The sequence below is a fragment of the Acomys minous genome, assembly GCF_964271855.1.
Source record: "Acomys minous genome assembly, chromosome: 12".
In the NCBI taxonomy this organism is placed as follows: Eukaryota; Metazoa; Chordata; class Mammalia; order Rodentia; family Muridae; genus Acomys; species Acomys minous.
The window spans coordinates 109,614,622-109,627,789 of record NC_140493.1 but is presented as its reverse complement, the minus strand read 5'-3'; positions in this window follow the sequence as shown (position 1 = coordinate 109,627,789).

The following is a 13,168-nucleotide window of genomic DNA, read 5'->3' as shown; positions in this document are numbered from 1 at the left end:
CCATCTTGTACCACTGGGCCAAGATGATTTGGGTGCTGCCTGGGTCTGTGTTCCTGTCTGCTTCCCGCCCCCTCGCCTGCCATGCACGCTTGACTATCTACAGAACCCCGATAAAACATTTGGGGGAGGTAAGTGCTATGTATAAATAACTGAGATCACAGCATATTTGCCAACAAAAAAAACCCGCCCCCCATTCCATGAACAGCTGCCCATGTGGGGCGCTAGGCAGGCTGTGCAGACTACCCCTAAAGGAATCCACACGGAGGAGCCTTCTCTGTCTCTATGCAAAGCCTAGGAGCCAGCCCAGAGTGAGCAGAGAGAGGGGACTGGTGCCCAGGGGTGGAGCCATGGCGCTAGCATACCATGAGTAGCTTGGGCATCCTGAAGCCCAGCTCTTAGTCAAGGCTTCCCAAGCCCAGTGCTCTGAGGGCTCTAGAAAGTTCTTGGCTCTCAGTAAATGCTTACACAGGACACAAGTAAATCGAACCCAGGGGACTGCCTAGCTTGACCTGTGTGGCCCTCCGTGCCGCCTCCTCTGCAGGAGGATCCGCAATGCACTGTAAAAGCAAGGCTTGCTTCTGTGGGGTTCCTGTTTAGGAACACGCCATGTCCCAGCAAAGGCAAGGTGAGAGGGTCTCTGTGAGTTCAAGGCCAGCTAGTGTTGCACAGTTGGAACCTACTGACTGTAGGAGCGAATCCCACTGGTCTGGTCTGTCCCAGGGCAGGCATGGCTCCTTCCTTTGATGGAAGTGACCCCTATTGCCCTGTCCCCCTGCTCAGGTCTGTCCTCTTATTTCTCCAAGGTCATTGTCCGTCTTCTGATGACCGAACCTCATGAGGAGGATCCTGAAATGAGAACCAATGAAAGATGCTGCAGCTCAGTAAGGGGCGTGGGACAAACAGTGAGGACAGAAGCTGCCTGGAGATGGATAAGACAGGGAGAATGGAGCTGTGGCTCTTGGCAGAGGTGGGGCTACCATGGGAGACCCCCCAGAAGAAGAGATAGGCTTTCAAATGGTGGTGACTCGTCCAGGTGCAGAGGGAATGAGCCGGACCCCTCAGCACTGTCCCCTGCTGCCTCCAGGAACAGCTGGCCACCCACTGTGGTACAGGGAAACCAAACATCCAGACCCTAGGGCTCCAGTCCTGCCCAGCAGCTTACTACTCTTCTTCCTCCTCCTCTTCTTGTTCTTCTTCTTGTTCTTCTTGTTCGTCATCTTCCTCTTCCTCTTCCTCTTCTTCTTTTTCTTGTTCTTCTTGTTCTTCTTCTTTCTTCTTCTTCCTTCTTCCCTGTCCCAGACAGGGTTTCTCTGTGTAGCCTTGGCTGTCCTGGACTCCCTTTGTAGACCAGGTTTGCCTTGAATTCACAATGATCCGCCTGCCTCTGCCTGCCCAGAGCTGGGATTACAGGTGTGTGCCCCGACGCCCAGCCTTGAGCCTGCTTCTTGACCAGTGGGAGTCACTGTCCTGCAATGCAGAGCTCCCAGCGCTCTTGTGATTCCACTCTTTTAACAGAAGGACAAAGGAGTCAAAAGCATTCTGAACCAGCAGCCAGCAAAGGCTAGGAAACCGCAAAATGGACTGAGAACCTTGAATTCTCTTCCAGAATCTTCCTCCTCTCTTCACACCGTTGCTGGGAATGCCTTAGGGTTGCTGGCACCTCATAAGCGTTCAGTGCCTATAAGAGGAGGAAGGCCCCGCAATGCAGCCCACAGGAGCCCATGCGTGGTCCAGCTGCTTGTGGAATTCCACTGTTATGGGAATACCTGCACAAATTAAGACTGACAATGCTCCTGCATATGTGTCCCTTAAGATGAAAAACTTCTTTATGTATTATAATATAAAACATGTTACTGGTATACCTCACAATCCCACAGGACAAGCAGTTGTGGAAAGAGCTAATCGTACCTTAAAAGAAATGCTTATTAAACAAAAGGGAAGGGCAAAGACATAATAAACTGAAAAAAAAAAAAACTGAAGAATTGGGGCAACCAATATTCTTCACACTGTTGCCAGCAGCAGCTCTGCCTGAGGCCCCAGCATCCCAATCCCAGCAGGTGCCACTTCTGCCGTCCTGTGCTGAGTAAACAGGTCTTAGGGTCCCACACCTCAGGGGCAGAGCCACGCAGGCTTGTTCTGCTCCCAGCAGGGGGAGTTCCCCACTACAGAGGGTCCTGAGCCTCTCTGCACCCCCATCACCCCAAGTCACATGCTTCGCCTTCTGTCTTCATGAAGCCAGCTCGGGACTCTGCCTTGCAGTCAGCCCTCCTCCAGATACCCAACAGAGGATCTTCCTCCAGCCTGGACTCAGCAAGCAGGTGCCAGGACTAGAAGGTACCAGACCTGGGAAACAGCAGCCTTCATTCAAGCCTTACACTGCTAGGATTGTGCAGCTACCTGCCAATAAAAACCAACGCACAGCAGGGCAGCGGTGGCGCACGCCTTTAGTCCTAGCCTAGCTCTTGGGAGGCAGAGGCAGGCAGATCTCTGAGTTCGAGGCCAGCCTGGTCTACAGCATGAGTTCCAGGACAGCCAAGGCTACATAGAGAAAGTCTGTCTCTAGGAAAACAAAATCACACACATAGCAGCTTATAGATTATGAGTCTCTGCAGGGGGTGAGGACATTACGGCATAATAAAGTATTCACCAAAAAGCTGGTGTGGTGCCTCTTGCCTGTAATCCTAGCACTTGAGAGGTAGGATTGCTGTGAGTTCTAGGTCAACCTGGTCTACATAGCACATGTCTCAAAGCAACAAAAGCCAAGGAAATCCAAGTGTCTTGTCCTTGCACAGCTCCAGGGACTGAACCGAGTGGAGTGGGCAGGGGAAGAAGAAATGGCTGACACACAGACGCACAGACTCAGAAAAGTAGGGATCAAGTGACTGGGCTCACCCAAGAAGCTCAGCTCTGCTGTTATAGACAACTGAGCAGCTAGGCAGGGTTTCTGGCTACAAGTGAACGGGAGGTGGGTCTAGGACAGGCAAGGCTACACAGAGAAACCCTGTCTCGAAACAAACAAACAAACAAACAAACAAAAAAGAATGAAAATCCTAGACTCAGGAGCCAGATGCTGGGGTGAAACCCTGCTAGCTCAGAGAGGCAAAGAAAGCACTCAGCTCACCTTCCTACTCAGCTCATGTCTCAGAGGAAAATGTCCAAAAAGCTCACTAGCTCAGCTGACAGCCCAGGAGGAAAAGGCTAAAAAACTAAAAGCCAAAGAGCCAAAAAAGGTTCTTTCTTCTCCAGGCTGCCTTAAATACTCCAGACTCTTGACCTAGGGTTAACTTTATTAAATCCTGTGTACAGAAAGCTCTTGGGCTGTGTAATGGTGGTATGTGCCTTTAATCCCAGTAGGAAGGCTGAGGCAAGTGGATGCTCTGTGAGGCCAGCTTGGACTACAGAGCGAGGTCCAGGACAGCCATAGCTACACAGAAAAACTAATGGGAGGTGGGGGTGGGTGGGAGAAAGCCCTTGGGTTAAAGGTGTGTTGTAGAGCTGAGCCACACCATAATTACCTGTTTACAATAAACAGAAAGTTCTTGGGTTAAAGGTGTGTGCTAGGGATGAGCCACACCAAACAAAAGACATGTTTTTACAGTTCACAATCTCAGGGTTCACAGTGGGATCAAATATCCTGCAACAGTAAGATCTGTGGGTAATTGGTGTGCAGTAAGTATTCAATGCCCAGAAGATATATGACACACAATGGATATTGGTGCACAGCAGGTATGAGGCACATAGTAGGTGTTCAGTACATATTGGGCACACAGTAGGTATTCATCTTGGGAGGTATTACACGTGCCCTTCACTCACAATAGCAACACTGACCCATCATAAATTGAAAGTGGCAGCCAGGCAGTGGTGGCGCACACCTTTAATCCCAGCACTCGGGAGGCAAAGGCAGGTGGATCGCTGTGAGTTCGAGGCCAGCCTGGTCTACAAAGCGAGTCTAGGATAGCCAAGGATACACAGAGAAACCCTGTCTCAAAAAACCAATAAATAAACAAAATAAAATAAAAATAAGTAAATAAATAAATACATTGAAAGTGACGGATGTGAGCTGGGTGTGGTGGTGCATGCCTTTAATCCCAGCACTCAGGAGGCAGAGGCAGGAGCATCTCTATGAGTTCGAGACCAACCTGATCTGCAAATGGTGTCCAGGACAGCCAAGGCTACACAGAGAAACCCTGTCTGGAAAAACAAACAAACAAAGGATCAGAATAAAAACAATTTCCCCTGACTGTGTTTTGCTTCACACCACACTGAAGGCTGGACAGTCCTAAATTGGGGACGTCTGTGAGAACACTGCTCCTGAGCGAGGCAGGACTTGCCTGTCCAAAGACTCAGGACCTAGTTGGGGCTAGGCAGATGTCTTTGTCCACAGTCTGTGACCTGAGATGTCAAACTATTCCAGGGGACTTGGGAAGCCTACTAGGGTTGACCAGCTGGCCAGCCCTGCCATTCTGTATCTCCAGCAAAGCCAAAGCCTCTAACACTGACCCCACACATGTCTTCCAAACCTTCCTGTGTTTCCCCCATAGGCTCAGCCCCAGGCCGCAGAAGCGGGGATCCAGGGAACACAGGGAAAGTCTCAAGATAGGCATGTCCTGTGGGTCCTCTGCCTAGCCCACAGGGGCAGGACCCACTCCTGCACCCAGCACTGGGTCAGTGGCTGTTGAGCCAAACTCTCCCCGCAGCTGGCCATCCTGCCCCAGAATCTGACCCCTTCGTCCTCCTGCCTGAAGATCTGAAAGAACAGCCCTGGGGCCCCAGAGAGGCGAGAGAATCTTAACAGGCATGGTGCTGACCCAACACCTCGGTCCAGGCTCGGCAGCAGGAAGCCTGAGAGGCCTGGTGCCAGTAAGTGAGATGCCAGAGATTAGAGGTCTTGCTGCTGCCTAATCAGAAGCCGCCTGAAGTTAGAGACAAGTTCCTGGAAGAAGAAGGAAGTTGCACAGTAAATAATGTCAAACGCAGCCCAGCCCAGGCCCCAGCTGACAGGAGCCAGGCTGCCCTGAGAGCGGGGAGCTAGGGGGCAGGGACCAGGTTGCCCTGAGAGCGGGGAAGTAGGGGGCAGGGACCAGGTTGCCCTGAGAGCGGGGAAGTAGGGGGCAGGGACCAGGCTGCCCTGAGAGCGGGGAAGTAGGGGGCAGGGACCAGGCTGCCCTGAGAGCGGGGAGCCAGGGGGCAGGGACCAGGCTGCCCTGAGAGCGGGGAGCTAGGGGGCAGAAGCCAGGCTGCACGGTGAGCAGGCGCTAGTGAGCTGGCCCAGGGAAGGAGCAAGTAGCGGGGAATCTGGAAAGGCGTAGCTGGAGCTTCAGGCACCTGGCAAAGTGGGCACTCTCCCAGTCTCCAAGCACAGCGGGCAGGGATCAGGAAGGCAGGTCTCCCCCAAAACTCTGCAGGGGAGCCTGTGGCTGCTCCCTTAACTCCTACAACCTCCAGCCTCTTGGGGCAGGGTAGGGTGGGGTGGGGGGTGGGGTGGGGTGGGGGGTGGGGACTGTGCTATCTCAAGTGTCCCGTGATCTTTCCTGTCTCTACCCCAACCTGAGATTCCTGGAGGCTGGCTGCTTTCCAACCACACACAGGGGCACTAGGCCCCCAGGATTCCCCAGGGTTCTCCCTGAAGGCAGATTTTGACAGTGCTGCCCAAGGGACCTCAAAGTGTGGGTACATCAGCTAGACGCTGCAGTTCCAAAACAGGTAGCCTCAGCATTTGTGCCATCTGGGGACAGGACAGTGCAGGAGGTGGTGAGGGTCATGTCAGCCTGGCCAGAGGGGACAGTGGGGGAGAGATGGAGCTGGCTTCCTGCAGGAAGGAAGGCAAAACTGGATCCCAAGCTGGTCATGCCTGTAACATGTGACCACTCTCCTGACTGGAAGGTAACACATGACCACCTCTCCAGCTGGGCAGAGGGAGCACGCATAGGGTGTGTGGTCTCCTCCCTGGTTTGGCTGGCAAAAATGCTCAGGAGTTGGTAAGACTAACTCTGTCCTTCCTGTTCCTGTTCTCAGGAGTCCTTTCTTTATAAGTCTACCTCCGATCTGCTCACTGTATCTATGTCATTACCCTTCCCGGATGTGTGACAACGAACCCAGATGCCACTGGCTCGGAGCAGTTTTGGCAACTGTGGATTGTCGGGCACCATAGCTTCTCAGGAGCCAAGAAAGCACATTTTAGAATCACTCACAGCCAAGATGCGCTTGCAGCCTGCCCAGGCCACCTCCCTTCCCTTCCACTGGTTTGGGTGTCCCTGGCCTCCACGGTCACTCATCACCCTGACCCTTCCCTAGACCCATCTCATCTGTTCCTTCTTCGGGTCCAGTCCCCTGTGTCTTGTAGGTGGCCAAACCAGCCAGAGCAGAAAATGACGGCCACCTTGAGGTGCACAGGGCAAGTGGAGGCTCCCAAGAGGGAACCACACATCTTTCCTCCACGCTGCTAGTTGTGAAAAGGGGGCAAAGATAACAGATGGTGAACAGGCATACGCCCAACGCACACAGCACCCTGTGTGCAGAAGATGGCGGCTTGAGAAGCAAGCCCTGGGACCTGGAGGTGCTGAGGAGAGCATCTGAAGAGCCAGCCACAAGCCGAGCAGTGGTGGCGCACCCCTTCAATCCCAGCACTCAGGAGGCAGAGGCAGGTGGATCGCTGTGAGTTCGAGGCCAGCCTGGTCTACAAAGTGAGTCCAGGACAGCCAAGGCTACACAGAGAGACCCTGTCTCGAAAACCAAAAAAAGAAAGAAAGAAAGAAGAAAGAAAAAAAGAGCCAGCCATAAGCTGACCTTGGCGGTGTGCAATTTTAATTCTGTACCAGGGAGGCAGAGGCAGGCAGATCTCAAGGCCAGCCTGGTCTACAAGTGAGTTCCAGGAAAGACAGTGCTGTGTAAAGAGAGCTTATCTAAATAAAATAAAATAAAATAAAGGAAAGTAATTAAACACTAAAACCCTCAAATAAATAAATAAATGTCATACAAGGGAAGTGCAAACTGCAAAGAGAGGAGATAGGGCATACATTTCCCATCTGGAGTAGGTTGCAACATGTAAGCTAACCACTGGCTGGCTGGCCCTCAGGCAGACAGACTCTCTGCTTAAAAGGAGTCCAAATGGCCCAAACACAAAGCAAGGTCCTGCACGTCCCAAGGACACACATACCACATGCCTGCCTGCCCAGGGGGCTGGAGTAAGTCCGATGACGCAAGTGTCATCCAGATAAACAAGCGGCAGGGAAGTGGGAGCGCTCACCACTTCCATCCCTTGGGGAGATGGCTTACGAGGTAGCCTGTTGTGACTCATTGGTTCCACCCCAGGCTACAGAAGCAGAGGAACTCAGATCCAGGAATGAGGATGCTCCCAGCAGCAGGGACTCACAGAGCCAACCCGACTCGGCGGCGGAGGGTTCCTTGAATGCAACTGTGTCCTGGGGCCTGTGAGATGGCCCAGCAGGTAAAGACGTTTGCTGCCAAGCCTGACGACCTCAGTTCAAGTCCCAGGACCCAAAGGGTGCACACCTAGGAAGTGATACATGACACTTTAGAGCTTAGGTGTGGAGTAGAAAGGCCACCACACAACAGGAAGGACAACCGAAAGGTGAAGGCTCTCGGGAAGATGGTTCCTAACCACAAGAATTCCACTTACACAGCTCAAAATCCAGCCACAGGTCACTGTCTCAAGAGATGTGCACATGCTGGCAAAACAGCAAGGAGAGCAGATGACGAGCAGGCAGGCAAGGGAGGGGAGGGGAGAGGAGAAGTTTCTGGAACCCTGGCCATGGTCCATTTTTTTGTTTGTTTGTTTCTTTCTTTCTTTAAAGACAAGAGTTTCACTTTGTAACCCATGCTGACCTCAGACTCATGGCAATCCTGCTGCCTCAGCCCATTACCTCAGTGCTGGGATTGCAGGCCTGAGCGGCCACCAACACCACAGCCAGCTGCAGGGCTCCCTTCTTGATGGGAGTGGCCAGGACATGGAAGTTCATTTGCTGTTCGCATTTGCTTGTGACACTGCACAAATATGCTTCGTGTGCTTTTCTGTAGGAGCGTAAGATTTCATCACGGAGAAAGAAAAACAAGGCCTCTGTGCTGAGCCCCAGGGTCCGGCCACGACAGCTCCCTCACATCCCTGCTGAGGCGACCTGATGTGCAGGGAATAGGCACTCCTGGCCTCACAGGAACTGAGCCCCCCGGTGAGCCTGCCTGCTGCACCCCTCTTCTCCTCACTCTCACCCTCAGGGCACAGCACCTGGCTTCCTGATATGTCTCAGGCAAAATCGGTGGGGGTCTCCCCATAGGGAACATGCAGGGACTTTCTCTTTCCCAACCCTTCATGGGGGGGGGGTTGGGGGCGGAGTGGGGGAGGGAGAGGGGCTTGGCATGGGGGAGGGTCTACATGGGCCAAGTACTTGTCCACTGCTAAGCCCGGCCAGCGCCCCACCCTCTCCTAGCACCTGCCTTTACCCCTCCCCCACACTAGAATGGTGATGTCCCTGGCCTGGGCTGAGTGGATGGGAAGGACATTTCTCTGTTTACTGGGGCCCAGCTGCTATCTTCAGCTCCAATCTGCTGCCTCTCTTTATCTCTGAGGGACGGCCTGGGTTCCCAGCAGCCTCCCCACTGCTCACTTCCTGCCAGTGGCCCAGCGTTACAGGAATATGCGCACACAGCACACTGAACTAACGCAGCAGCGTGTGCGTGTGTGTGTGCATGTGTGCCCACACCCCAGAGCCTGCAACAGCCTGGCCAGGTGTCAGGGAGTCAAAGGTACCCTCAGAAGCAGCTCTCCCCCAGAAATCCTTCCTGGCCTGAGATGCCAAGGGCGGGGCTAGTCTTGCCGTTTCTCTGGCCGTCCTGGGAGGATGGTCTCTCTCCTTCATGTATCCAGCCAGTGGCCCAAGATCAAGGGGCAATGGACCAAATGTCCCCCGTGCCCCATCAGCCACGCAGCTGCCACCAGATGACTTAACCCCAGGGATACACACATGTGCGGGTGGCCCCGTGTGTCCCTTCCTCAGCAGCCACTCAGCTGTCATTCACCAAGTCCCAGAATCAGATAGGGCTAAGCACACAGCGCACGCCACAAGAAGCTGACCCTTAGTGTTGAGAGAATCAGCTACACAGAGCAGTGACATGACCACGCATCTGTGGCCAGTGGACAGGGGGAGGAAAGGTGCTGTGTATGCTGCAGAGGGCCCACTCCCTCCCCTGTTGGGCTGGGGGGGAGGGGGAGGGGGCTAGCTGGTGGAAGAGCACTGTGTGTGCTGCAGAGGGCCCACTCCCTCCCCTGTTGGGCTGGGTTGGGGGGGCGGCTAGCTGGTGGAAGAGCATTTCAGCCCCAAAGACAAAGAAAGGGACGACCAAGGGCATGTGATGAGAGCTGGGAGCGGGGAAGGGTCCAGGCAGAAGGTGCTGGGACTACGTGGGGAAGCCAGAAGCACATTTGGGGGACAGAAGGTCAGTCACAAGGCAGGCTGCAGTGCTGGTGCTCCAGAAAAAACTACATCAAGAGGCTGGGTCGAAGGCTGGGTGTGGTTGTGCACACCTTTAATCCCAAAACTCGGGAGGCAGAGGCAGGTAGATCTCTTTGAGTTCGAGGCCAGCCTGGTCTACAAAATGAGTCTAGGACAGCCAGAGTGACACAGAGAAAGCCTTTCTCAAAAAAACAAAACAATTGGCCTGGAGAGATGGCTCAGAGGTTAAGAGCACTGACTGCTCTTCCAAAGGTCCTGAGTTCAATTCTCAGCAACCACATGATGGCTCACAATCATCTATAATGAGATCTGGTGCCCTCTTTTGGTGTACATGCAGGCAAAACACTGTGTATATGTGATAAATAAAATAATTAAAACAAAACAAAAAAGGGCTGGAGAGATGGCTCAGCAGTTAAGAGCACTGACTGCTCTTCCAGAGGTCCTGAGTTCAATTCCCAGCAACCACATGATGCTCATAACCATCTATAATGCGATCTGATGCCTTCTTCTGGTCTGTAGAGGCACAAGCAGGCAGAACACTTTATATGTAATAAATACATAAATCTAAAAAAAAAAAGGGAGGCTGGGACAAGGAGTGGGGGCTGGAGCGACAGCTCAGTTGGGAACCCTGAGGAGCTGAGGGCCTGACGACTGTCCATAGCACCCATGGCAAAACAAAACAAAACAAAAATAACCCAATGCCTACTCTGGGGAGACAGAGTCAAGTGTGTTCCTAGGGCTGGATGATTAACCAGCCTACCCTCATCAGTGAGTCCCATGTCCCAGTAAGAGAGCCTGTCTCAGAAAGAAGGTGGACGCACCAGAGAAACAACACCCGAGGTTGACCTCTGACCTCCATGTGCAGGTACACACACAGGCACGTGTGCACCTGCACATAAACACCCAACAAAAGGGCCAGTGATGGCAGACACTCAGGTCACCCTGCCCAGAGGACTGGCTGTGGGGAGAGAAGAGGTGAGGTGACCCCAAGACCTCTGCAGTGGGAACTCTTTGGTGTTAACAACCTCAGACAGGCCACAATTAGCGAGGAAGGGTGACAGCCTGGGGACCAGAGCAAAGGCAGAGGACAAAGGGAGCTGGTTCTATAGGAGATCGCTTACCTTACCTAGGGAAGGTGGCTTGTCCTGAGCTGTCACCAGTGATTCAGTCTAGAAATGACCCAGACATAGGAATAAGAGGCAGGAAAAGGCTGGGGTACAGCGGGTAGCAGCAGACAGACTGCGTTTACTGGGGTGGGGGAGCCTGCCTGCAGCCAGAGAAAAAAAGACCCTCCTCACAGCAGAGGGGAAGCTCGGAAAGCCAGCAATGCATGCTCAGGGCCAGCAGGCTTTATGTCTCTGAAGCATTTTCCTCCCCCAATTTAGGGTCGGTCAGTTTGAAGAAAGCTAGAATGGTTGGTTGGCCCAGAACTGTTATGACAGGCCCAGATCCAGCCTTCAAATGTGTCCATAGCAGAGGGCCAAGTGGTGGGAGACAAAACTGCCAGGCTTTTGTCTCAAGTCAAGCTTGAAGAAGATGGCCATCTTGAAAATTCTCCGCGTTTATTATCTAGCCGTGGCCCCGCCCCCTATCTGTCTGCCGACCAGAGCATCTGTACAACTGCTCTCATCAGGGTGATGCAAACCCAGGTACAGCTAGGGAAGCAGCACACAAATGTGTACACAGAGAGATGCACACAATCCACCCACAAACATGCACACACACACACACACACACACACACACACACGCTATACATTCATACATGTATACACAATCCATACAATATATGTGAGAGTATATGTGGTCGCACACTAGTGCGTGTACACACACACACACTTGCACACACACACCACAAGAGAGGAGAGAGACAGAGAGAGAACGAACAAGGCTGAGCTCTGGTATGGTCTCCTCCAAACACACCTGCTTGTACAAATACCCACCCCTAACTGCTCCCGAACAATCCTAGAGCCAAGGTGGGGCGAGCCTCCCAGGCCCCAGGCAGGAGGACCTAGCAACGGAAACTGTCCTGCTGCCCCAGGAGGAGTAGGCCTCCGTGAGGAGACCTGCTTGACAAAGACAAACGCTGGTGGTCCGGCTGTGACCTGGATGGAAGCCATGTCCCTGTGCCCCCTCCCCACGCTGCTCAAGGATTGACAGGGGGACCCCTTGAGAAGGCCTTGGAGTCTCAGAGAGGGTGATAAGCAGGTGGCCATTCTCTGCTTCTGCCATCAGAGGGAGGTGCCCCGCTGCTCTTTTGTCCCCTCTCTCCCTTGAGAGCTCCCGTGGCTGTTCCCAGCCCATCCACCCCCCTTCCCACGGAGTCTTCGCTCCCGCCCCCCATTTCCCAGCAGAAGGGCTGGAGCCAGACAATGAGATAAGGGCTTGTTTTCTAAGGACTGGAATTCGGGAATTAGGCAGAGCTTGTGGGTCACGGCCAGCGCGCACCCTGCTATGGGGAAGCAGGGAGCCTTTCTATTAGATGGAGGGGCCCTGGGTCCCCAGGCCTGCCAGGACTTGACTTCTGCACCCTTTAAGATGGCTCTGCCAGGCGTTTGGGAGATGAGCAGAGGCCCTTAGAGTTGGCTCTGTCACCCTTCTGGGTGGCATCCGCCACTTCTCCTCACTTCTCCAGCGCCCTGGACTTCCAGCAGGACGCGCCACCTTCCTGTGGCCCATGCTGTCCCCTTTGCAAGTCACTCTCCCTTCATCTATCTGTCACTTGCCTGGTGAAGTGCCTGCCGGGCAGCTGTTCCTTCCCAACATACCGCCTGTAGACACAGCAGGAGGGAGGCGCACTGACACAGAGGAGACGCACGGTCAGCGTCTGAGACAAGAGGCGATGCCTGAGAGGTGCCATGTTAGAATGGGGCCTCTGCGCCGTGAGGTCCCTCTCAGACCAGCTTGCTCCCGAGAGACCTCGCGGGCAGACGGCTGGGACCCATGCTTCGGAAAGAGAAGCAATCGAGCAGTTCCTAACCTCCCTGCATCAGGAGAGGTCACCCCACTGGTCCTGGTAGGTCAAAATGTACCCTGTAATAGAAGCACCAAGTTCTGGGACTTGCAGCTCCAACCAACATCAGGATAAACAACAGACAGAGATGCCCAAAGCAGGTACTAGAAAGACGGCTCAACACTAAACAGCACATATTCCTCTTGCAAAGAGCTTGAGGTCGCTTAACAGCACCTACTCCTGTAACTCTAGCGCCAGGGTGCCCAGCGCCCTCTTCTGGCCCCAGTAGGTAATCACACTCGTGTGCACACATTCCAGATCCCGTACACATAGTTCTTAGTTTTAAATCCTGCCCCCACGCCCCACTTAGCCCTGGCTGTCCTGGAACTCACTCTATAGACCAGGCTAGCTTCAAACTCAGAGGTCCACCTGCCTCTGTCTCCCTAGTGCTGGGATTAAAGGTATGAGCCACTACCAACCAGATTTAAATTCATTTTTAAAAGGGGAAAAAAAAAAGAAAAAAAAGAAAAGAAAGGGGCAGGGGAGCCACAGATGGTGGCGCATACCTTTTATCCCAGGACTGGGGAGGCAGGGGCAGGCAGATCACTGTGAGTTTGAGGCCAGCCTGGTCTACAAAGCGAGTCCAGGACAGCCAAGGCTACACAGAGAAACCCTGTCTTGAAAAACCAAAAAAAGAAAAAGAAAGGGGAGTAGGGAGGGGAGCCGGAGATGTATCCCATTTGGTAGTC